At 44.9% G+C, this 27,097-nt stretch overlaps 1 pseudogene; it reads right to left on the minus strand.

Moving 5' to 3' along the window:
- LOC129715338 (uncharacterized) overlaps positions 1–27,097 on the minus strand; it is a 126,095-nt pseudogene that overhangs the window by 79,821 nt on the left and 19,177 nt on the right.

Here is a 27,097-nt window from a genome sequence, read left to right on the forward strand (position 1 = left end):
AACTCTGAACCCCCAAGACCACCGGTTCCACAATGTGCTCTCCGAGGCATCATCGTGCAACTGTTTACCAACTTTATTCAAGGCCTCAACCAATTGTCGCATGTGGGCTACCAGGTTTGTAATGTTTTCACTGGTATCTGGTATGTAAGTGCAGCATTCTCTCCTGATGATGGCACAAGTCTAGCAGGAAGTCCAAGGCCATGTCAAAGGCAGACAAATCCAGTGCAAAAATCAAAAAGGGCTATTTTTCATCATAATTGTATAACGGGTAAGAGTGTTGTAAAAACAAGCCTTAAGGCTTTGTGTCTCAATATAAGGAGCATTCGTAATAAGGTGAATTAGTTGAATGTGCAGCTAGCTATTAATGACTATGATACAATTGGGGTCACGGAGACATGGCTCCAGGGTGATCAAGGCTGGGAGCTGAACATCCTGGGATATTCAATATTCAGGAGGGATAGACAGAAAGGAAAAGGAGGTGGGGTAGCATTGCTGGTTAGAGAGATTAACACAATAGAAAGGAAGGACATTAGCTTGGGGGATGTGGAATCAATATGGGTAGAGCTGCGAAACACTAAGGGGCAGAAAATGCTTGTGCGAGTTGTGTACAGGCCACCTAACAGTAGTAGTTGGGGATGGCATTAAACAGGAAATTAGAAATGTGTGCAACAAAGGTAAAACCGTTATAATGGGTGACTTCAATCTACATATAGATTGGGTGAATCAAATTGGCAGGGGTGCTGAGGAAGAGAATTTCTTGGAATGTATGTGGGATGGTTTTCGAAACCAACATATAGAGGAACCAACGAGAGAGCAGGCTATTCTAGACTGGGTATTGAGTAATGAGGAAGGGTTAGTTAGCAGTCTTGTTGTGTGTGGCCCCTTGGGCAAGAGTGACCATAATATGGTTGAGTTCTTCATTACGATGGAGAGTGACACAATTAATTCAGAAACAAGGGTTCTGAACTTAAAGCAAGGTAACTTTGAGGGTATGAGACGTGAATTGGCCAAGCTAGCCTGGCAATTGATTCTTAAAGAGTTGACGGTGGATATGCAATGGAAGGCGTTAAAAGGCTGCATGGATGAACTACAACAATTGTTCATCCCAGTATTGCAAAATAATAAATCAGGGAAGATAGTGCATCCTTGGATGACAAGGGAAATCAGGGATAGTATCAAAACAAAAGATGAAGCTTACAATTTAGCCAGAAAAAGCAGCCAACCAGAGGACTGGGAGAAATTCAGAGTCCAGCAGAGGAGAACAAAGGGCTTAATTAGGAAAGGGAAAATAGATTATGAAAGAAAACTGGTAGGGAACATAAAAACTGCAAAAGCTTTTATAGATATGTGAAGAGAAAAAGATTAGTTAAAATAAATGTAGGTCTCTTGCAGTCAGAAACAGATGAATTGATCATGGGGAACAAGGTGATGGCAGACCAATTGAATAACTACTTTGGTTCTGTCTTCACTAAGGAAGACATAAATAATCTGCCAGAAATAGCAGGGGTCCGGGGGTCAAATGAGATGGAGGAACTGAGTGAAATCCAGGTTAGCCGGGACGTGGTATTAGGTAAATTGAATGGATTAAAGGCCAATAAATCCCCAGGGCCAGATAGGCTGTATCCCAAAATACTTAAGGAAGTAGCCCCAGAAATAGTGGATGCATTCGTAATAATTTTTCAAATCTCTTTAGATTCTGGAGTAGTTCCTGAAGATTGGAGGGTAGCTTCAAAGTGTAACCCCACTTTTTCAAAAGGGAGGGAGAGAGAAAGCGGGGAATTACAGACCAGTTAGTCTAACATCGGTAGTGGGGAAACTGCTAGTCAGTTATTAAAGATGGGATATCAGCACATTTGGAAAGTGGTGAAATCATTGGACAAAGTCAGCATGGATTTATGATAGGTAACTCATATCTGACGAATCTTATAGAATTTTTCGAGGATGTAACTAGTAGAGTGGATAAGCGAGAACCAGTGGATGTGTTGTATCTGGATTTTCAGTAGGTTTTTGCCAAGGTCCCACATAAGAGATTAGTATACAAACTTAAAGCACATGGTATTGGGGGTTCAGTATTTATGTGGATAGAGAACTGGCTGGCAAACAGGAAGCAAAGAGTTGGAGTAAACGAGTCCTTTTCAGAATGGCAGGCAGTGACTAGTGGGGTACCGCAAGGCTCACTGCTGGGACCCAACTATTTACAAAATACTAGACTAAGTGGGACCCATTGGGTCCCATGTTCACACGGGAGGGCTGGTCCCCCCGACGCAATATTCCACCTCTCCACCAATTCCAATATTGGTGGCCCGTGAGGGGACTGTCTGGAGTGGTGGTATGGGTTCTTGGGGTGGCAGCTCAGTCCCTCAAGCCTGATCTGGTGGCAGCTCACTCACGGTTGGTGGGCTGGCAGTTGACTCATGACTATTCCTTGAAATTCCTTTTCAAGCAGGGTGCAAGGCCACCAAATTCAAATCCATGTTCCTACCATTTCAAGCAGGGTGCAAGGCCACCAAATTCAAATCCATGTTCCTACCATTTCAAGCAGGGTGCAAGGCCACCAAATTCAAGTGCAGTATCCAACCACTTCAGGCAGGGTGCAAGGCCACCAAATTAAAGTGCAGTTTCATACCCCTTAAAGCAGGTTGCAAGGCCACCAAATTCAAGTACAGTTTCATACCATTTTCAGCAGGGTGCAAGGCCACCAAATTCAGTGCAGTTTCATACCACTTCAAGCAGGATGCAAGGCCACCAAATTCAAGTGCACTTTCATTCCACTTCAAGCAGGATGCAAAGTCACCAAATTCAAAAGCAGCTTCATACCATTCCATGCAGGGTGAAACCACCATAAAACCACACAAAACACCAAACTCACAGTTCAGTAGACATTCAGTGTGTTCAGTTGATTCACAGCTCAGACAGAGTCGTGACCTCTCCCTCCCCCATCATGCAGAGACTGAGCCACACCCATACTTCTGGGTTTTATAACCCCTCCCACCGGAAAAGGTGTGGTTTTCATGGTGTGATTGACAGAAGAGAGACTCAACATTTTTTAAACACTAATAACACTTTTATTTTTCATTGATCTGTGTAGGGCGACTGAGTAAGATGGCCAAAAATCACAGCCACAAGTGGTCGCGTTTTATCTAAAATCAATATAGAGTGCAAACAGGAAGTGCATTTGCAGTAGTGCCTTTTAACTTCAAGCCAAAGCACCCTAGCCGCCATTTGCAGTAAGTAGTTCCTTTCAACTTCAAGCTAAAGTACCCAAGCGACAATTTGCAGTAAGTAGTGACTTTCAACCTCAAGCCAAAACACCCAAGCCACCATTTGCAGTAAGTTGTGCCTTTCAACTATAAGCCAAAGCACCCAAAGCCACCATTTGCAGTAAGTAGTGCCTTTCAACTAAATGCCACCATTTGCAGTAAGTAGTGCCTTTCAATTTCAAGCCAATGCACCCACACTACCATTTGCATTAAGTAATGCCTTTCAACTTCAAGCCAAAGCACCCAAGCAACCATTTGCAGTAAGTAGTGCCTTTCAAATAAAACCCAAAGCACCCAAGCCAGCATTTGCAGTAAGTAGTGCCTTTCAACTTCAAGCCAAAACTCCCAAGCCACCATTTGCAGTAAGTAGTGCCTATTAACTTCAAGCCAAAGCACCCAAGCCACCATTTGCAGTAAGTATTGCTTTTCAACTTCATGCCGCCATTTGCAGCAAGTAGTGCCTTTCAACTTGAAACCAAAGCTCCCAAGCCACCATTTGCAGTAAGTAGTGTCTTTCAACTTCATGCCACCAATTGCACTCAGTAGCGCCTTTCAAATTCAAACCAATGTACCACGCCACCATTTGCAGTAAGTAGTGCCTTTCAACCTTAGTGCCACCATTTGCAGTAAGTAGTGCCTTTCAACTTCAAGCCAAAGCACCCAAGCCATCACTTGCAGTAAGTAGTGTCTTTCAACTTCAAGCCAGAGCACCCAAGCCACCATTTGCAGTGAGTAGTGCCTTTCAACTTCAAGCCAAAGCACCCAAACAACCATCTGCAGGCAGTGCATTTTTACTTCAAACAAACCATATTTTCATTTTCAATCCAAATTAAGGGGACTCACAGTTGTGTCGACATTTGTTCAGTGTTATTCAGAGCTCAGAGAGACGTGACCCTTGGCTTCATCCATCTTGCAGAGACTGAGTGAGGCACACCACTTCCTGGTTTTATAGTCCCTCCCCCTCCCTCCAGCAAGGGCAGCAGAGAGAATGGTGAATTGAAAAAAAAATAATATCTCTCTGATTTGTCATTGATGGGAAAAATCCTCCACAGCCATAAGGCAGAGGGAGGCTCTGAGCGAGGTGGCCAAAAATGACAGCCGTAGGTGGTGGCGTTCTGTCGGAAATCACAGCACACTGGGCGAAAAGCGGTCAAGATCAGAGTTTTACTAATATAGATATAATATTAAATATGTGTGTGTGGGTGTGGGCGTGTGCGTGTGCGTGTGCGTGTGTGTGTGTGTGTGTGTGTGTGTGTGCGTGTGTGTGTGTGTGTGTGTGTTTCTGCCTGACTTGTGGGTGCCAACCTTTGATTCGTTGCTACGCCAACACCAGAAGCAGAAACTCAGAGATTGTTTCCATTTTGGTAGAGATTTCACTTTTCATCCACTCTTGATTAAATTTTGTCGTGTTTATGTATACATTTTTAATAAAATCCCCCTCTCTCCCCCCCCCCCCCCCCCCCCACTGACTCATTTTGTCACCTCCTGCTGGCCAGCGACCATATCGGCTGTGGCGCCCGCCTCTCGCCTCAAAGACGCCATTTAAAAACAGCCGCACTGCTGAGTACTGGAATCTTATGTTCGGGAATGGCTTGAGTTGGAGGACCACGTCTCCCGTGGGGGCTATGGTTAGGGAACGGCTGCATTGGTGGAACAGACCGAACGGGTCTGCACGTGGTCTAGTTTAACAATAAAAATCAGAGCGGTGATTAATAAAAAGATAGAGCCGTAATGTAACACAGTAGCATAGAGTCCACCAAACCAACTGAATGGCGAGCAGCTCCTATTTCCTTAATTGTACCCATGCATGTCACTGCCAAACTTACGGATCTTTTCAATTTCTTGGGAAATATTGGTAGCAAGGTGAGTGATATTGGAGGATTCATCAGGGATATAGGTGCAACACTCTCGTCTTATTACAGCACAGGTGTCTCCTTGTTGACCTTTATGATCAATACATATTATAGTAAGAAAGTTTTTAATATTTTCTCTAATTAATCAGTTGCAGAAATGGAGGCATACATGTGTCTGATTGTAATTTAGTTTCAACCTGTCCTGGAGCTCGTAAAGGGATATGGCACAAATCAACATTCTAATCAGATAAGGAAGCTTGTTTACCCTAAAGCAGCGAGTTCACTGCTAACACTTCTATCATTGTAGCCCTCGCCGTTACAGCTCATAAGCAGGCTGGCATGCCATTTACTGCTGCTGGTAAAGCCACAGAATATTAGGCTACTGGTCTTTCCCCCCCCCCCCCATGTTCTTGAGCCAAACCCCTTTTATTCATTTACATAGAGTTGAAAGGGATTATTATAATTTGGCAATCCCAGAGCTAGAGCAGTAACCATAATGTTCTTTAGATTTCTAAATGCCCGATCTCTTTCTGCAGTCCATTCTACTCTGGAGGGCTTAGTCTGCAACGTGGCTGAATGCGATGTGCATCTAGTTCCCTGCAGTCATAGATCCATTGTCTGCAGTTTACTTAAGATGGAGAAAACGTCCTTCTTTACAATCAGGACCTGTCACAGAAGCTACCAAAGGGTCATCAATCAAAGTAGACCGCTCTGATAATTGACATTGCTCTAGATTATTTTCCACTCCTGCTGCATATATGACTGGGCTTTCATTATACCCTTGGGTAGCGAAGTCCAGATATATTGTTGATCTTTGTAGGTAAAAGCAAACAGGACTGGCTGTCTTTATGTAGTGGTATGGAGAAGAAGGCTGAACATTGGTCAATTACTGTAAAGGTGTCGGCTTCGGCCGGTATAGATGACAGAATAATATTGGTGTCAGGTACTAAAGGACTATTGTTAATAGCTCTCAGGTCTTAGACAAAACACCATTCATTACGCCTTCCCATTTTCGGGATTGGTGGAATAGGAGTATAACACAGACATTGCATTTTCACTAATAGTGTTTATTGCAATAAAGACATGTTGACCATAGGGAAGTGGCAGCCCTGCCTTGCAGCTGCGTCTCGCCTGCAGTCCGTTTGTCTTTTCTTTTTTCTTTTGTCCCGTTGTTGCAGTTTATTTCGGTTTATTTAGTTGTGTATGTGTGGGGGGTGGGTGTGGTATGTTTTTTTGACTTCCTTCGGGGGGGGGGGGGGGGGGGGGGGGGGGGGGTGCGACCTTTCTTGCCGTATCCCCAGTCTCCGTGTCCATCTGCGCTGAGGCCTAATGGCGGAGCTGGCAGCCTCCAACTGCGACCGACCTCGAGGCTCTGGAGGCAGAGCCAGGACTTACCAACGCGAGGCTGGCCGACTTCGAAGCCGAGGCAGTGGCGGCCCAACTAGCCGAGGCGGTGTTCCAGCTTTCGGCAGCGGCCCGAATCGGAGCTGAGGCGGTGGCGACATCACTTCGGAGGTCCGCTGGATTGGAGGGCGGCATCTTCGGCCTGGATCACCTCAGCGCAGAGGGAGAACAAGGAGGGAAGAGACAGAGATTAAGACTTTTGCCTCCATCACAGTGAGGAGGTGCTTGGTGAACTCATTGTAGTGGATGTTAATTTGTGTTTATTGTGTGTTATGTTATTTATTATTATTGTGTATGACTGCAGGCAGGGAGAGGGAGAGGGGTGAGGAGAGGGAGATGGAGAAGGGGAGGAGAGAGGGGTGGGGTACGGGAGGAGAGTGGATGGGGAGAGGGGAGGGGGGGAGGGGGGGGAGGATGGAGATGGGGTAGGGGAGGGAGAGGGAACAGTGTGAGAGAGAGGGGGAGGGGGAGAGGGGGAGAGAGTGGGGAGAGAGGGGTAGGGGGAGAGGTGGAATTTCTTATCAGTTTGTGATCTCCTGGTTGTAAGGATTCGCAGTTATGGTTAGCTGATAGTGGTTTCTGCATTTATGTGGTTTCTGTAAGACTGACAAGATTTGGGTCAATTGCTGTGCTTATGTAATTAATTCATCACACAGGTCCTGTCCAATCTCAGCCAAAGCTTTACTTAAAGTCTTTAACTACTTACAAGGCAGACCCTTAAAAAATAGGTCATTATAAAGAATAATAATTTAAAAATTATCCCCAATTCTTTCAATCTCCCCAAATTCACAATTTCAAATTAACAGATTATTTTCTGAGATAAAGGCATTTCCAATTCTCATCCAACACCTCAATCTGAATTACACATGGCCAGTGTGCAATTCAGATCTCTCTTGGATTCAATTCAAAAGGTAAGAAATAGGAAGAAATCAAACTTAAAACACCGACAAGGTCACCAATCCTATTGCCAGGTTACGCAGCAAAGAAAATGAACAGTCTCTTTGCTGAGCCACATCCCCTGTTATTAAAAGTTGAGAAGACAGACAATAAACAGTTAACTTTCACATAGATAACCAATGCATTTCCAAAGAGCAAAGGAAAAGAAAATAACTGTGTGCGGCTCCACCCCCGCACAACTGCAACTTCATAAAGAGGCACTACCTTTTAAAACACATGGCTACAAAGATTTATAATGTAAATGACCAAGCACATTCAATGACATCCAATTTCATCTGAATTATAGGATTAATTCAACATTCACCCAGAACCGGTTCCACAAACAAGTAACAATCCTTAAACTCACTTGAGAAAGTTTAAAGATTTAAAAGTTACAACATTGATTCAGCTGTAGATTTAGAATCAATAAAATTGATGATTAACCTTTCTCATATTACACTAACAAAGCTACAGCACTATAACAAAAATGCTTGCACCTTTCTTCTATTACACCAGCAAGGCTACAGCATCAGAACAAAAATGTTTTCGCCCATCTTCCATAATACTAGAGAGATAACAGCACAAATACATGAATGTTTATATCATAGAGAAAACCAATCAAGAGAATGTTCAGACACTTGGCTCCTACTCTTTACTCTTCAAGGTTATAATGTGCGTCAACAAGGTAAAAAAAACAAATGCTTGATCTGCAGAAAAATAGCTTCATCAGCATAACCTTATATAGGCTAACCTTTCCTCCCTCAGAAGAACCTGTCAATCCTAACAGGCATGAGGTTGTACAATGCTCTGTAAGATAAAGTATTGCTGAATTGCTCATTATTGGGGTATAAATATCTGATTGAACATTACCTATTTGTGTGGGGATAGAGTCAATCTATAGTCTGCATTTTACATACTGTAAGAGTTTATTGCCACACCCACCTGTGCAAAATAAATATTTTAATGCTTATTACTATATTTTGTGTTGTTATCTGTTTGAAGTAAAAACGAACCTTTACACACTCACTCTACACCCTCTTCTCTGTGAAATTCACTCACAAATTTCCACACCTCATTCAATACACTGAATCTCAGATATTCACACACTTTAAAGCAATAACATTCTCACTCAAGAGTAAAAGTTATACACACCTCAAGGAAATCATGCAAACTCTTAAAACTTTGATACACCCAAAAATGTTCATACTTGGTTTATAAATGCGACACATACTGATGAACGGCCTCAAACCAAAACACACATTTACATATCCGTTATATCCCACTCGACTCTCTAACTCTTGCTGCTACTGCCCCTCCCTCTAAGATATGGGCCATTTCATTAAAGCTTCAAAGTGTAAACTATATTCTACATTCCCTTCCCTTCCCTTCCATGAGCATGCCTAAGGAAGTGTATATAGTGTAAGAGAACGGGCAGAAAAGCATTAGGTACACAAATTTGGCCGAGAGGGGTGAGCCAGAGGCCCATCAGAGGGTCAATGGCGCAGCCCCCTTGTTTCCAAAGATTGTTTTACATGGCAGAACTTTTACTTTCCCTTGTCCGACAGAGCCATTCTGTCTACTAGAATCTTTGGTTCCATGGGGACCAATTGCAGAATTCGTAATCTGCTTTGTGGGCAGTAATATCAGCTAGGGCATTCCCCCAGAGACTTAATTGTTGCCACTTGTATGGGCATTGCACTTAATCATTGCACTTAATAGTGGCCAGTTGGACTGAGGGGGCTAAGGAGTGCAGTAGCTAGCGCAGTCACAGCGTGTTTTTAAGTTGCAAAAGTTGTCTTATTGGTGGAGTGAGAGAGAATTGCTGCGGTGCATTGGCACAGACATGAGCAGCAGAGGTTTACTGTATCCACTGCCAGTAGAAATTAACCAAGCCCAGAAAAGTCCACATCTGTTTAAGGGTGGTTCGGCTGATATGTTTTACAATGGGATTGGTCTGATTCCCTGTCATTCAGGGTCTTGCCACACCTCACACTTGCCTGGTTACTCTCTCTCCATCAGGGAGATGAGCTCTGTATTTGCAAATGGGTCTGTTGTTTCAAGTTTGTTTTAAACTGTACCGACTATTGGCTGCAAAATGTTAAAGTTCTTAGAGCAGTGAGCAGCCACGATTCTAGTGGTACAGTGCCTCGAAAGGCACCAGTTTGACATCTTGCTTTTTCCCTTTTCAGACTTCTTTGATTTATCTGCTGTTTCTCTTTCTCTGGTGCTCTGTGTTGTTTAACTATCTCTCTCTCTGCTGGATTCATCACTGCTCTTCCTCTTCTGCATTAAGCCCTCTCCCTTCTTTCTCATCTTCCTTTTCAGTTTTTTCAGTACCGGAGCCCCTTCATCTTCACGGGATCTTAGTAGGGTATCTCCTGCTGTTAGTGACTGGTGGCCAGTGGTCTACACCATTTCCAATTTTGTTTCTCTCCCAGAAATTGTTCCTCATCCCCCTTTCTCTGTAAACAGGGTTGCCATGCCAGACTGCATGGCAACCCTGGGGATATCCCCGGGGATATTTTCTTAGGTTTCCATTTTTGCATACCAATCATTTAATATTATGTTGGCCAATGATATTCTCCTTTTAAAACCTATTCATGATGTAATATTTACGTTTTCCTGGATACAAATAACACATATACTGTACCGAAGGTCCCACATCACTCTAACCCAGAGCCTGTCCTTCAACTCTATAAACAATGACTATCTCACCCTATCATTCGACACTATGATTATCTCGCCCATTAATTTCAACAGACCACATGTAATCTGACCTGATCAATCGAAAATACAGGTACCGAGCTCTCTAATATCTTGTCTGCAATCTTGACCCACATGGCACTCCCGGAGTTCCCAAGTCTGAGCTGCTCAATCAACAAAAGTTTCTTACCTCATGTTATTTGTTAAGGATCTTGGCAGGGAACCAGATTAACTTTGGATGAAGGACCACAGTGTTCCCGGGCATTCTCAGCAGTTCAGACTCAAGGGATACGATAGCACGCTTTCCACTCCCTTCGAGATCCTGGCTGAACTGTAGCCTCTTACTCAGTCTTCAGATATAGTTTCCTGCAATATCCTGCCGACTACGCCAATGTTAAGGTTTGATTTTACTTCAAACCAGAAGATTAACAGGTTCTTCCAATAGAGGAAAGATAAGACCATGTGTGGGCCTTGTTGATTTATTTTTTGTACATTACAATCTGTAGAGTAAAGGGTAGGAACAAATTGTCTGAACATTTATCTGATTGTTTATATCATAGAGAAAAACATTTATGTTATTGTGCTGTAATCTTGTTAGTGTTGTAGAAGAAAGGCGAAAACATTCATGCTATTGTACAGAACCCTCACAAGTGTAGTAGGAGAAACATTAGGCATTCATGTTATATTGCTTCTAAATTTACAGCAGAATCCATTTTGTAACTTCTAAATATTTAAACTCTTTCATCTTGCTCTTTGACTTGGACTGTGACCTGCTTTCATTTCAAACATTTTTTGGCTCTTTCCTTTGACCAAGTATTGGGACTGGTTGATCATTCTCAGCTCCGAGCTTTCTTCTTCTTTATTGGCCCACAGTCGCTCATTCTTCCGTGGAGAGTAGCCCCGGTGGCTTAAGTCCCTCCATCTTCACTTCTGACACCATGTAATGTCTTCAGTATGACCCTGTTGCGACTAGCACAATGAATACACGTCTGACATCTGGTAAAAATAATTTATTTCCAACCACTAACAGAAACTTCTAGCAAGTCACTTGAACTCAGTCACGAGGCACAGGCACACTCGCCAGGATCTACTCCTGGCCTCAAGAGGCGCTGGCATTTACATCACAGAGGGTATCAAGGGGAGGGGGGGGGGGGGGGGAGTAGCCAGCGAGGAGCTGACCATGTGATGGGGACTCACAGCAGCTGTTCTGTACCAGGATCAGTTTCTGTGCTTTCTGTTTGGTGCCATCCCCTACGCCATTGAGGGGAGGAGGGGTGTGTGGGCGGAGGGAGGAGAGAGCTTGGAGAAAAGATGGGGGTTGTGGGAGGGAGGGGGGTATCATGGGGAAGGGTTGGCAGGAGCCAGTGAGGAGCTGACGGTGCGATGGGGACTCACAGTGGGTGCTGGTCACTGGGTGTTCTCTGCCGCTGGGATCAGATTCTCCGCTTTCCGTCTGACGATATCATTATCTGGTTCTTGTCGAATCTTACTTGGGCTGGTTCGAAATAGACCTACTGCAGACCATTTCCTCAGAAGCAGCTACAACGACACCTCTCCGTGCATAGCTCCCCTGCGCATATTCAATCTGATAATGGCAGGGAATTCACAAACAGACTCAGGAATAGCTGCTTCCCGAGAATTATATCTACCATAAATTCAAATCCACACATGCACTGACTACACCCGCCCAACACGGACTTCCATCTGTATATATGTATATATGTATGTAGCGCCGTAGAATTTGTGCACCTATTCCCCCCTCCCATCTCCCTTCTGTTTTGTTTTTCTGTTTCTTGTTTTTTGTGTAAAATTGTATGTATGCACTGAGTACGAGCAGCTTTCAGTTTCACTGTACATGTATAGTGACAATAAATGGCATATCTATATCTTCACCAGCCAAGCATTTAAGAACTTTGCTGAACGATGGAACTTCCAACACATTACCAGCAGCCCCGAGTTCCCGCAGTCCAATGGACTGGCCGAACGGGCTGTTCGGAGTGCCAAACAACTCATGGAAAGAGCCTACCTTGCCAAAGCCGATGTATACCTGGACTTGCTCAATATACGAAACATTGCATGGGATCCCGTCCTAGGCTCTCCAGCCGAGCGACTAATGTCTCGCCAAACCCGTGCTCCCCTGCCTGTCTCTCAGCAGCTGCTGCAGCCGCATGTTCGTTCCCCTCCCGCGGTGCAGAAGCAACTACAACTTAAACGGGACACTCAGAAACGATTCTTCGGCAAGTCCAGCAAGCCACTTGCACGTGGACAAGCGGTTCGTCTGCAAATCGACAAGGGTCATTGTCAAGTCTTCTAATGTTTTTGCAGATTCCCCGCTTGAAAGGGATTTGATTTATCGACCTCGAAATGATGAACTGGATTCACTCAGACCAAACACTTCTTTCCCACCTTTTATTTTCTCCTCCTTTTATTTTGGAAGATTAGTCTTTAGCAGTTTTAGCAATTTTAGTCTTTACCAGGTGAAAAACCTTTAGACACAAAGGTAAAAAATATACACAATACTGTAACTAAATATAAATAACAGAAAATTACATGTATCTAACATTCCAACTCATAGCAGCCATTTGGTTTTTTAAATAATTTTCACATTTCATTAAATGAAAAATACAGATAATGCCCACTACTGTTACCAATTTTTTAGCTTAATATCATATGAATCTTTACTGTTTTTTTTAACACATTTTATCATATTTTTTAAAGTGCAATTATTTAAACTAACACCACACATAGCATATAAGCATTAGAAATTAGCTCACATTAGCCCTTAACCCCACAATGAAGCAGGATGCACTTTACATAGACAACAAACACTATCATCACCCTGCCATCTTGGTTAACAAACACCACCAATATTTCAAACTTTCTCAATCAACACATTAGCCAGACAAGTTTCTCAGATATTAAAGGGTTAAACAGAGTCTCTGGGGCTGCAGTCTTCAGCTCAGTCCATTTAGAGTTCAGTCCTTACCGGCTGCCAATCGGGTCTGTAGACAATCAGTCCTGCTTGCCTTTTCTGGCTATCGCGACAGTCTTTTCGGACAGTCCTTTTGATTTACTGTTCAAGCTTTGCCGCCCGCAAGTCTCTTCTGTCTTCTTCACTGGCTTCTGGTGCTGTGTGCCCTTTTGATCACCAGGCAGAATTCGGCAGGCTGGGGTTCCGCCCACTTTAATCACTGTCTTGTGATTTCAATTTAGCATTTCTCTGCACCTGTTCTTTTATTTCAGTTTGACTTGACACCTCCCACTCGATCTTCCAATAGAACCACTTGGGAGATCGACGCTTTAAAGTCAAACTTTGAAGTCTAGGTTTGAACTTGGTCTTTATATGCTACCAGTCGATCTGTTGTGGTGCTTGGGAAAGTTGTGCCCAATTGCGCAGCACAAAAAATGTATTTTAGAGCATTTTCACGTTCTCTTCCTGTAATGACTCCTGTCAAAGAGATGGCCTCCCACTTTGGATTGTTTAGGGCTTTGTTCTTGCCAAGAAACCTCTTCGCTGCTCTCCAATTCCATGCGACTGTCTTTATCAGTCGAGTTAGAATGCTGAACCGCTTGACATCAACAAGGTTCTGAATAGCTGACCCTGCAGGTGGTCTCTTTGGGTTTGTTGGTTCGGGTTCTTGGTTCCCGACTTTGGCTCTTGATAGTGCTGCAACAAAAGCTTTCTTCTGTAACTTGTTGATGTTCTCTCTGGCAGTGGCAGCCAGTTCTTTAGCTGATTTTATTGGCCACTCACTCACAGGCAACACCAGGAACTTCGGTCCATTTTGCCACTCCGAATACTGATCAAGGTCTTGAGGGCTGGCACCTCTGGTCATTACATCAGCGATGTTTTGTGGGCCAGGAATCCACTGCCAGTCCTGAATGTTGGTGCTTGTTTGAATCTCTCCAATCCGATTGGCGAAGAATGTCTGAAATCCATAGCTTTCTCGCTGTATTGCACCAAGGATTGTTTGGCTATCCACAAGATGATACCACTTCTCCACTTGGATTTGACTGTGTAGCTCAAAATGCTTCTTTAAGCGTGAGGCGAACACTGCTCCGCACATCTCTGCTTTAACAGTGTCTCCTCTGTGGTCCAAGGGAGTTAACTTGGCATTGGATTCCACAAGTCTGACAATTGGGCCATGGTCTGAATCCCATCTCAGGTACATCACCGCCCCGTAGGTGTGCTCACTTCCGTCAGAAAAGGTGATTCCCAAGGGTTCAGTTGCAGAGCAAGAGGGAGTCAGTGCCCTGACGAACTTGACTTTTCCAAGTTGGCCGTACTCTTCAAAGAGCTTAATTGCATCATCCCCGAGTCCATCTGAGAGTGCCGTGTCCTCATCTCTGCGTACTAGAATCGCTCCCTTTTGCTTAACAGGAGCCACTATGCCGATGGGGTCATATAGCCCTGCTACCTGGCTGAGAAGCTCTCTTCTTGTTAGGGGATTTGGCGTCTGAGTTTTGATTTGCTCTTTTAGAAGGCCTTGACCAAGCCGCATCTTTTTCTTTCTCTTGGAGAAATTGATTCCCACCATAACGTGGAGCATGTCCTCTTCAACAATGTAGCCCAGACCAAGTGCCTTGTTATCATCATCATGCATTTGGTTTGGTAGGATCATGGTCTTTGTTTTGCTTTTCTTTAAAGCATCACTGTCCTCCTTCCTCCCACTTTGGCCAGACAGAACCCAAGGCTTGAGCTCAAACCCACCAGCTTTTAGGATTCGTTCCACATTTGCTGTGATGATTCTCAACTGGTCGAGGCTGTTGTGAGATGTGAGGATGTCGTCAACATAGCTATCTTTCTGGAGTACTTGCTGCTCATCCTTGATGTGGGTAAAAGAAGGAAGATTAGCAGTCTCACGCATTGCCAACTGTGCAATGCACCCCGCAGGTTTGTCTCCGATGTTCACTCTTGTGATAGCATACTCTCCCAGCTCCTCGTCCTCGGAATCTCGCCAGAGGAATCTGTGTAAGTGTACTTCACGGTCCTCCAACCAGACTGAGTTATACATCTTCTTTATGTCTCCCAGAGCAGCATAGATTCCGCCTCTGAATCTGAGGAGGACGGTGCGAATTTGGTTGAGGACGTCTGGTCCTTTCATCAGCAAATCATTTAAGCTGACACCATTGCACTTTTGGCTGCTGTTCCACACTAGTCTCACTGGGGTCGTGACAGAGTGGGGGTTTGGAGCAATAAGGTGACTCACATACCACACTGGTCCCTTCCAGTTTGCAATCATGTCTTCGGACAATTTGATTGCAGCCTTTCGGTCCACCATGTCGTGCACCTGAGCTGTGTAGGCACTTTTCCATTCAGGTTCTCTGGATAGCTGCCTCTCCGTCCTGAGAAATGTGGCTTCCACTGTCCTTTTATTATTTTGTAGAGAAGCTGGGTCTTCCAACCAAGGATAGCTAGCATGCCAATGTGGGTCTTTACTGTGACGGTCTCCTGTTACGTAGGTGAGGCCTTCCCTTACCACTTCGAGCTCTCTCTCTTCAGCAAGGGTCATTTCTTTTCCTCCTGGCTGGCAGTTTCCACAGCGGCAACCCCCGTACTTTGGCTCGCATGCTGCTCCAATGCTATCCCACTTCCACCAATCCAAGAAGTCCCGATTGGCGGTTGATGTACGTGACTTCTGGACTTTGACGGCGACCTGTCCGTTTGGTGAAAGTTCCTCAGGGACTGCGTCGGTGAGCTCCTCATACTTTAAAGCAGCTGCTCTCATTGATCTAGCGAAGGGTGTTTTGGAGTTGTGGGCTGACATGGTAAGCTTCTCAAACAGCTCAGGATGACAACCTCCAACAGTCTTTCCCAGTGGTCCATCCCACAGAATGAGATCTCCAACAGTTCTAATCCTCTGAGGCGCTAGCTGACCTTCTCTGTGGCTTATGAGCAAATGTATCTCTTTTGGTCTCACAAGTTCCTCAAGTGGGACGTCTGGAAATAACTTTTGCAGCTGCTGTGGTGTCACATGTTTGTGAACATCTGCAATGCTGTCCAATCCATAACAAACTAACTGGTGCGACTTGAGTATGCCCTTGGGAGTCTTGACTCGGATCTTTAGAAGGTAGCGCCTCGTCTCTACGTGGACCTTCATCCCCCCCAACTCCATGGACGATAAGCGTGATTTCTTCACTCCTAAGGTTCAGTCTACTCGCAGCCTTGTGAGTTATGTAGTTGGTATCTGAAGCCAAGTCAATTAATGTCCCAACCTTTTGTCCAGCATTTGCTACGACCTCCAGAAGCATCATAATCACTGGATGCTCTTGCAGTCCACCTTCCTTTAGGAGGCTTGGCTGATGCTTTGCAGTGTTGAAGGCTCTTGATGCAGTGTTGGAGAACACATCTCGGCATTGTTTTGCCAACTCTGGTGGAAGTTTGCTAAAAAAACTCCTCCACTGTATATTTCTTCTTGCCTTTATCTTCCCCTGGACCAAATTTACTCCTTCTCTGATCCACACTGCTTTTCCTTATTTCATAATTGGGGCACAGATAAAAATGATGCTCAGGAGTCTGTTCATCCTTGCAGATTTGATTTTTACACAGATATGCAGGTTTGCAGTATGAACCATCATCATGAACTTCAAGACACTTTTTGCATGCTCCCAACTTCTTTACTGCAGCTCTTTTCTCTGTCAGCTTTAGCCCTCGAAACTGCTTGCAAAAGTACAGCTTCCTTTTATGCTTTTCGTCCCCACAGACTACACAACTTGTGTGGTCATTTCCTGACTTGGTAGACTTGGTTCTGGCATGTCTTGGTTCAGTCCGAGTTTCCTTTCTGCTCGGCTCCTCGTCCCTCAGTTGCTCGAGCTGTTCGTATATGCTCTCCTGCTCTTTGAGAAATGACAAGAGACTGTCAAACCGTTTCTCTGATGCCACAGCATTCCTCTTGTCAGCTACATAAACCAGCCATTCCTTCTTGAGGGTTTCTGGAAGCTTGGTTTCAATTGATTTTGTCAACAGTGGATTTTTAATAGCGCCTGTGTCTCTGAGATCGCTCAAGTCCTTAAGCGCCTTTTCCACAGCTTGAATTAATTCCACTATTTTACGTGGCTGATGTCCTCTGACAGGTGGGATTCTCTGAAGCTCCTCCACTATCTCAATAGCAATAGCTGTTTGATTTCCAAACCGGTTCTCTAGGACACGAAAGATATCATCTGCAGTGTTATAACTTGTGAGGTGGAGGTCTCTTGTAAGTTTGTCCTCCAGACTGTCCAGCAATTGAACCTTCTTCACCTCATTTGATCCAGTGGGTTCACCTTGCTTTTACGGTGCTTCCCAATCCTTCCTCCATCTATAAAAGTCACACTTGTTTCCAGTAAACGTAGGAAGGGCTGTGGGTCTCAGTCTGATGACTGGTGAAGGATAATTGAAAGCATTCGCCGCTTGTGCTAATCCTTCAGCGTCCTTCTTTATTCTTGCCTGTATGAAGTCAGCCTTCCTGGAAACCAGCTTGGGGACGAGAAGCTCGAGTGTTTTTAGGTGTTTCTGGAAGCTCTCTTGCCCATCCAGAGGGACCCAACGTTTCCACCGACTGTACGTCTCCTTTGCAGTCTCTACCAGTTTCTGCAGGTGGTTAAGCATGAATTTATATGCTTCTTGGTTGCTATTTGATGGTGCGGTGGCAGCAGCAAGTTCACATGCACCATCTGCTGTCTGTAGTGAGGTGGATAATTCAACATTTCCAAAGTTTGCCCATAGAGTGTCCTGGATTAGCCCTTTGACCTTTTTTAGTTTCGACTCACACTCCTTTGCAGTCTTTGTCAGGTCGGCTTTTTGCTGTTCAGTTAACAGTTTCCTCATCTGCGTCCAGCTCCGACTCCAGCTCTGCAATGAGTCCAGCCTCCACATCGTCATTGGCTTCCAGGACTTTTTCGGCCTCCTGCACAAGTTTGTTGAAATTGTTCCTGAGCTCCTCTTCAGACATTTCTTCATGGTTCCTAATGATGCTGTTAACAAGGCGAGAGAATGCCCGTTTTGCTGTTGTCCTCTCCACCTTGAGCTGCTCAGCTGACTTTCCAGTAACTTCATCAGCCATGTTTTATCTTGACTTAACTGTCTCTTTTCCCGGTTTCCAGATCTCCTGTTCACAACCGTTTTTCACTGTCAAGTCTTCTGTTTTTGCAGATTCCCCGCTTGAAAGGGATTTGATTTATCTACCCCGAAATGATGAACTGGATTCACTCAGACCAAACACTTCTTTTCCACCTTTTATTTTCTCCTCCGTTTATTTTGGAAGATTAGTCTTTAGCAGTTTTAGCAGTTTTACCAGGTTTTACCAGGTGAAAAACCGGCTGCCAATCGGGTCTGTAGATAATCAGTCCTGCTTGCCTTTTCTGGCTATCGCAACAGTCTTTTCGGACAGTCCTTTCGATTTACTGTTCAAGCTTTGCCGCCCGCAAGTCTCTTCTATCTTCTTCACTGGCTTCTGGTGCTGTGTGCCCTTTTGACCACCAGGCAGAACTCGGCAGGCTGGGGTTCCGCCCACTTTAATTACTGTCTCGTGATTTCAATTTAGCATTTCTCTGCACCTGTTCTTTTATTTCAGTTTGACTTGACAGTCATTCATGATTGGGACACATTCACGGCCCTTCCATAGAGCCACGTTCATACCTGATCGAAGTGGACGGAGTCATCTACAGACGCAACCATGAACACATCCTCCCAGTGAAGGAACCGCGTCCTCCGACTCAATGTCCTGATGTACCGCCTCTTGTGTTCGAATTCTCAGTTGGTCCAGCTTCCCCACCTCCAACCGTTGCTTCTACCACGGGTTCCCCGCGTCGGTTGGCACCTGGCTCACCAAGGTCATCTCCCACCGGGCCCGTCGGTTTACTGGTTGTGCCACCACTCCCCTCCCCAGTCTGTTCTCCAGCGAAAGGAGGTGAGGCGGCCTCTTACCACACGAGGGCTGGACGGGTTTGGCGGCCGCCCGTTAGATATGGGGATTATGTGTAACTTTGCTAGTATATTGTTAACATTTCTTTATATTGTTTAAGCCACTGCCGTTTCTTTATTTCCAACAAGAAGAGATGTAGATTGGCTATTGCATATAAGCGAATCATAGTGTTTGTTAGTAGTAGCCCCACCAAGTACATGTTTTATAATAGTTAGAGCCTGCCTACATCAGGCAGTAGATGTAACAGCTCGGAGCTGAAATGTACTGTAGATCCAATGCTATGAGTGCTTTAATAAAAATGTGTTGTACCTTAACGTGTGGTTGAGTCACTTAGTTACACACCTTATGGAAACATAGAAAATAGATGCAGGAGTAGGCCATTCAGCACTTTGGGCCAGCTCCGCCATTCAATACGATCATGGCTTAATATCCAAAATCATAGCCTGTTCCAGCTTTTTCCCCGTATCCCTCGATTCCCTTAGCCCAATGAGCTAACTCTAACTGGAGTGGGAGGGGGAGGGAGAGTTGAAGTGCTGAGCCACCGGGAGGTCAGGTTGGTTATTGCGGACCGAGCGGAGGTGTTCGGTGAAACGATCGCCCAACCTACGCTTGGTCTCACCGAACTCCCGGTGGCTCAGCACTTCAACTCCCCCTCACATTCCCAATCCGACCTCTCTGTCCTGGGTCTCCTCCATTGCCAGAGTGAGCAACACCAGAAATTGGAGGAACAGCACCTCATATTCCGCCTGGGCAGCTTGCATCCTGATGGCATGAATGTTGAATTATCCCAATTTTGCTAGCCCTTGCTGTCTCCTCCCCTTCCTTAACCCTCGAGCTGTCTCCTCCCATCACCCCCCCCCCTCCCCGCCCTCGGGCTCTTCCTCCTCCCCTTTTTCCTTCCTTCTCCCCTCCCACCCCTCATCAGTCTGAAGAAGGGTTTCGGCCCGAAACGTCGCCTATTTTCTTCACTCCATAGATGCTGCTGCACCCGCTGAGTTTCTCCAGCAATTTTGTGTACCATGACTCTTTAGGGATAGGTTTAGTGGCTCTTGAAAGAGCCTTAGACTGAGTTTCGGCCCTCGAGCCAGCACCGCCATTTAATGTGATTGGCTGCTCATCCCCAATCAGTTTTCCTGCCTTCTCCCCAAGAGCCCTATTTTTTTAGAGCTCTAGCTCTCTTTGAAAGCATCCAGAGAACCGGCCTCCACTGCCATCTGAGGCAGATAATTCCAGACTTTTGTACACAGTTGAATTATGTTGATGTCATTTAGACATAAACTTTACTCTGTTGGCCGGTTTTCTTGGGCAGTACAGCTTGGATATTGGGCAGAACACCACCCTGGGCAATGGTGACCCCACCCAACAGCTTGTTGAGTTCCTCATCGTTGCGGATGGCAAGCTGTAGGTGGCGGGGGATGATCCTGGTCTTCTTGTTGTCGCGAGCCGCGTTCCCCGCCAGTTCTAAAATCTCCGCTGTCAGGTACTCGAGCACCGCCGCTAAATAAACCGGAGCGCCAGCACCAATGCGCTCAGCATAGTGACCAAAGATTATAGCTCCTCTAGTATATTTGATAGTGACCTTTCCGTAACAGTCGATGGATTCGACCAACAGGGAATTGCAAGCCAGCTCAGGAGGAACGGCTTAGATTTGGCGCGCCCTTTCCCGCTAGTTTTACCTCGTCCTGATATTTTCGCTCTCCGCAGAAATGGAATGAACGCAAATCTGCGGTCGCAGCTCCTTTTATCTTCAGTAGACCAAACACGCTGGAGAAACTCAGCGGGTGAGGCAGCATCTATTGAGCGAACGAAATAGGCAACCTTTCGGATCAAGACCTTTTTATATTGTCGTCACAGATAGAAGTTGGAACCGTTTTTAATTGGTCAATTGTATCCTTATTGTTTCTGATTGGCCTTTCATAGCCGAATAAAAGAGAAATGATTTTAAATTTCAACCAATGGTAATCGTGATAATATCTATCCCTAATTAGCATATGGTATCAATCCGAGAAGTTGACACGTTCTCTTTCTTCGACGTCATCTGTCCAGCTGATTATTTCTAGCGGTATTTGATTTTACTTCAGGTTCCATTTTGCACATCCAATTAAATTAAGTTGCTTAATGGACCATAAAGGAAATCCGTTTCCTCGGGATTAGGCACAATGATAATGCATTGTAGTAGCGTGTCAACCTACATCTGTGTAGAGAATGGCCGGATGACATTTTTTCATGCAATGTTGAATCTCTAGAACTTTCTCCCCATAGCGTGTTGTGGAGGCGAGGGTATTTGAAGAAGCGGGAGATTTTTTTCACAACTAAAGAAGTAAATCAAGGAATAAAAAGCAATGGAGGTATGGCGTAGAAGAGGCGATGAGTTCCAGGGTAGATCATTTATGACAATATTAAATGATGTGGTAGACTTCAGGGATCGAGTGATGGGCAAATTTGGGCCCTATGTCTGAGGACATTTTAATAAGTGTTTTAATTGAAGCACTTAGAAAGCATTTTAAAACTATTGCTATGTGTTGAATGTTGATGTGTGATTGTGCAGTGTGTCTGTGAAATGCGTGTGTGGTATTGATGTGTGCTGCTTATGTTTGATTGTGTCCCTTTTTAAAAAAGCTACTGTAATGCAAATTGCCCCTGGGCCCGAATAAAGTGCTTTGAGGAAGAATTGAAGGATGTGCTGGCTCTGGAGAGGGTCCAGAGGAGGTTTACAATAATTATTCCAGGAATGAGTGGGTTATCATATGATGAGCGTTTGACAGCACTGAGCCTCTACTTGCTGGAGTTTAGAAGGTTGAGGTGGGGGGTGGGGGGACCTCATTGACTTACAGAATAATGAAAGGCATTGAGCGGATGTGGAAAGAATGTTTCCACTGGTGCGAGAGTCCAGGACCAGAGGTCACAGCCTCAGAATTAAAGCGCAATCTTTTAGAAAGATGGTGAGGAGGAACTTCTTTAGTCAGAGGGTAGTTAACCTGTGTAACTCATTGCCACCGAGTCAAATCAGTAGATCAAGGCAGAGATAGACAAATTCTTGATTAGAACGGGTGTCAATGGTTACAATACAATACAATTTATTTGTTATCATTTGAACCTCTTGAGGTTCAAACGAAATTTGGTTTCTGCAGTCATACACACAAGAAAAAGAACCAAGACACAACACAATTTACACAAACATCCATCATAGTGAATCTCCTGCTCACTGTGATGGAAGACAAAGTCTTATCTCTCCCCATGCACTCCTCCCGATGGTTATGGGGAGAAGGCAGACCATAGTTCCTTTTGTGTTAAAATAGTAATGGAAAAGGGCAGGACTGCTCCATGAGCTGAAGTTACAAAGTGCGGCAAAGTGACTGTTAATGGTATTAAACAGAAGCGTAGAAATATTGGTTGGAGTTTGTTGTTTGAGGGAAAAGGGACGTCTGGTTGGTGAGACAGTGATGTGCATCTTTCTGTTGGAGTAAGACGAAAGGCCAGTAGGAAGATGCAATGCTGGGGACCAAAACTACGGAGTCTCTGGTCAGAAAAGAAGGAAGGAGGAATGGTCAGGTACAGGCAGCTGGGACCATATCAGCCCCCGGAGGACTGTAGGTGAAGTACAGGAGGGTTTAATAGGGGTGTGAGATATCTTTGGCAGAGAAGATTAAGAAGAATCCAAAATAAACCTTCAGGGTATTTTAACAAAAAAAAAGACTAACTAGGGAGAATAGTATAAGGGAAACATCTACTAGTGGAGCTACAATTTTTATCAGGGAGGAAATGTGAAGATGATGGAACTGGGAAAAATAATGAGGAATCTGGCAGATAGTCTGCATTACTGTATTGGACCTAATGGACATTTTAAAATGTATGACAAATGAAAGAATTGGGGTGGGGATGGGGGAATTGGGCACAGAGGATAGACCTCATCTTACCCAGTTGCCAAAAAATGTACCTCCACTTCCTATTCTCATACTGACCTTTCTGTATTGGGCCTCCTCCACAGTCAGAGTGTGGCCAGATGCAAATTGGATGAACAGCACCTCATATTTCGCTGTGGCAGCTTACAACCCAGCGGTAGGAATATTGATTTCTCTAATTTTAAATAAGCCCTTGCATTCCCTCTCTCTCTCCATCTCTCCTCCGCCCCAATTATAGAAACATAGAAAATAGGTGCAGGAGTAGGCCATTCGGCCCTTCGAGCCCGCACTGCCATTCAATATGATCATGGCTGATCATCCAACTCAGTATCCTGTAACTGCCTTCTCCGTACTTCCTGATCCCATTAGCCACAAGGGCCACAACTAACTCCCTCTTAAATATAGCCAATTAACTGGCCTCAACTATCTTCTGTGGCAGAGAATTCCAGAGATTCACCACTTATCCGACTAGTTTCATTGTCGTCCTGATTATTTTCATTGTTTGTATCCCCTCGTTATCACCTTTTCTACATTGTGGAAACTTTTTGAATCTCTCCCTGCACTGGAGACCCGACCTTTTCTCGTCGGGTCTCAGTCGTCGTTGAGGCCGCAACGAGGAGCGGCCTCCAACAGGAAGAGACCGGGGACTCAGGTGTCGACTCACCGTTGCCGTCGCGGAGCTGGCCGAGTCCGGAGCGGTGGAGGAGCGCTGCTGCTGCTGCTGATGCTGTTGCTGCTGCTGCTGCTGCTGCTGCTGCTGCTGCCGGAGAGTCGGAGGCTCTCTACAGGTCTGTGGACGACGGCGCCGGGAGCCCACGCCTCCCTGGGGGGAGACCGCTTTTCGGGGCTTCTGCGGCGGCGACTTCTCCCGCCCGAGTTGCGGGGTCGAAGAGCTCCTGGAGCGGGGCCTGACACCACTGCCCCGCGCGGCTGGAATGGCCGCGGACTCTGCGAGCGCACGCCGGGGTCTCTAACACCAAGACCCGGTGTGCGACCTCGCACCACCCGGCTTTAATGGCCGCGGGACAATCGCCATCGCCAGCCGGGGGCTATGACTTTGACTCTGACATCGGGGGGGGGGGGAGAGTGCAGTGGAGAGAGAAGTTTATTTGGCCTTCCATCACAGCTATGTGATGGATGTTTATGTTAAATGTAATTATGTTGTGTCTGGGGTCTATTTGTGTGTAATGTATGGCTGCAGAAACGGCATTTCGTTTGGACCTCCAGGGGTCCAAATGACAATTAAATTGACTCTTGACTCTCTCTCTTGACTCTTGTGGGCTCCACCTTTCCATGATCGCCTTGTCAGAAGGAGCAAAGGCGGTGAGCCAATACACCAGCTCCATGTAAAGATCCTGTGAGTGCAAACAAAAGAAACCGAAAATCCAACAGTTCTTTTCAGAACCACCCACATTTTCATCAAATAATCTTACTAATATTTTGACAATTAATTTAAACACAGATGTTGTTCTCAAGATTTCTGCTTCAGATTTAATAACCTCTTTTTTTTCACATTTAAGCATACGCTGTTCGGGATATCACCGATGTAGCTGTAGAATTCCTGCCCCTGAAACACCATGGAAAGTACTAAAATTATTTCTCTGTATTTGTGTCTTTGTCATCTCATTTAATGACAATTTCAAGCCGATAATTGGGGGAAAAACATCTCCGTGCTTGCTGCTGCTGGCCATTTGATTGCTGTAGTGAATTACAGTGTGTTAAAAGTTGCATACCCCTCCCCTCCACCCGTTTTGTAACTGCCCTGATTCCCACTACAATTCGAGATGGAAATGAATTCACAGTCCTTTTACAAAAGAACTATGCAGTAAAAACAAGGGACTCCACTCGTTGGGTCAGGCAGCATCTCAGGAGAAGATGGACAGGTGATGTTTCGGCTCGAGAACCTTCTGCACGCTAGACAGTATCTCCCTCACTGCAGCTTATGAAGATCAGCCCGTCCGTAATCTGCAGCTGTTTACATGTTGACCGTTTACATGTTGACATGCAAAAATGAGCAGCTTCATAAGTATTTCTACCTCAGAACTTTGTAAAATTGGGGCTGTGAGCAAATCCACTACCTGTCATTTCGACGCGGTTCCTACAAAGTTTTTAAAGAATGTTTTTAACAGTTTATCCAGTTTTGTTCTTACAAATGTAAACATCCCCATTGAGACTGGAATTTTCCCAGATACTTATAAAACTGCTGTTGTAAAGCCTCTGTTAAAGAAACCAAATTTAGATAGTGGGCTACTGAGTAATTACAGACACATTTCAAATTACCCTTTACCAGCAAGGTCTGAGAAAGTGGTATTCAACCAAAAACAACACTTTCTGAATCAAAATGACATAATAGAGTAATTTCAATCTGGTTTCAGAGCAAATTACGTAGAAAATAGAAACATAGAAAATAGTAGTAGGCCATTCGGCCCTTCAAGCCTGTACCACCATTCAATATGATCATGGCTGATCATCCAACTCAGTATCCTGTACCTGCCTTCTCTCCATACCCCCTGATACCTTTAGCCACAAGGACCACATCTAACTCCCTCTTAAATATAGCCAATGAACTGGCCTCAACTACCTTCTGTGGCAGAGAATTCCAGAGATTTACCACTCTCTGCGTGAAAAATGTTTTTCTCATCTCGGTCCTAAAAGATTTCCTCCTTATCCTTAAACTGTGACCAACTGAGCACTGAGACTGCCCTGATAAAAATAGTAAGTGACCTTAGAGTTAGCACTGATGAGGACAAAGTCTCAGTGCTGATCCTCTTAGACCTCACAGCAGCTTTTGACACCAGAGATCACAGTATTCTTATAGATCGCCTAGAAAACTGGGTAGGCCTGTCAGATCAGGTACTAAGTTGGTTCCAATCATATATAAGTGGAAGGAAGTACTTTGTTAGCCTTGGGGACTATGTGTCACAGCTGCATGATATATTCTTTGGCGTAGCACAAGGTAGCTGATTTGGCCTATTACTCTTTGCCTTCTATATGTTGCTGCTAGGAGGAGTTATCAGACATGTTCTAAGTTATGCCGATGACACTCAGTTATACCTTTCTGTCGAACCCACTGATGCAAATGCCTTAAGTTCTTTGACCTCCTACCGATAAAAAATGGGTGAATGCTAACTTCTTTAAACTCAATGATGACAAGACAGAAATGTTATTACTTGGATCAAAACCCAAGAGAGAGAGATGTTACTCGATGTACAGGGTCTTGGTGAGACCACACCTGGAGTATTGCGTGCAGTTTTGGTCTCCAAATCTGAGGAAGGACATTATTGCCATAGAGGGAGTGCAGAGAAGGTTCACCAGACTGATTCCTGGGATGTCAGGACTGTCTTATGAAGAAAGACTGGATAGACTTGGTTTATACACTCTAGAATTTAGGAGATTGAGAGGGGATCTTATAGAAACTTACAAAATTCTTAAGGGGTTGGACAGGCTAGATGCAGGAAGATTGTTCCCGATGTTGGGGAAGTCCAGGACAAGGGGTCACAGCTTAAGGATAAGGGGCAAATCCTTTAAAACCGAGATGAGGAGAACTTTTTTTCACACAGAGAGTGGTGAATCTCTGGAACTCTCTGCCACAGAGGGTAGTTGAGGCCAGTTCATTGGCTATATTTAAGAGGGAGTTTGATGTGGCCCTTGTGGCCAAGGGGATCAGATGGTATGGAGAGAAGGCAGGTACGGGATACTGAGTTGAATGATCAGCCATGATCATATTGAATAGCGGTGCAGGCTCGAAGGGCCGAATGGCCTACTCCTGCACCTAATTTCTATGTTTCTATGATAAACTGGGAAATTTGACTGCTGATGTCAAACAAGTTGACGTGGATAAGCTTTTCCTACTGAGAGTAGGGAAGATTCAAACAAGGGGACATGACTTGAGAATTAAGGGACAGAAGTTTAGGGGTAACATGAGGGGGAACTTCTTTACTCAGAAGTGGTGGCTGTGTGGAATGAGCTTCCAGTGAAGGTGGTGGAGGCAGGTTCGTTTTTATCATTTAAAAATAAATTGGATAGTTATATGGACGGGAAAGGTATGGAGGGTTATGGTCTGAACGCAGGTGTATGGGACTAGGGGAGAATACGTGTTCGGCACGGACTAGAAGGGTCGAGATGGCCTGTTTCCG

This window comes from Leucoraja erinacea, unplaced genomic scaffold, assembly GCF_028641065.1.
Source record: "Leucoraja erinacea ecotype New England unplaced genomic scaffold, Leri_hhj_1 Leri_112S, whole genome shotgun sequence".
Taxonomy (NCBI): Eukaryota; Metazoa; Chordata; class Chondrichthyes; order Rajiformes; family Rajidae; genus Leucoraja; species Leucoraja erinaceus.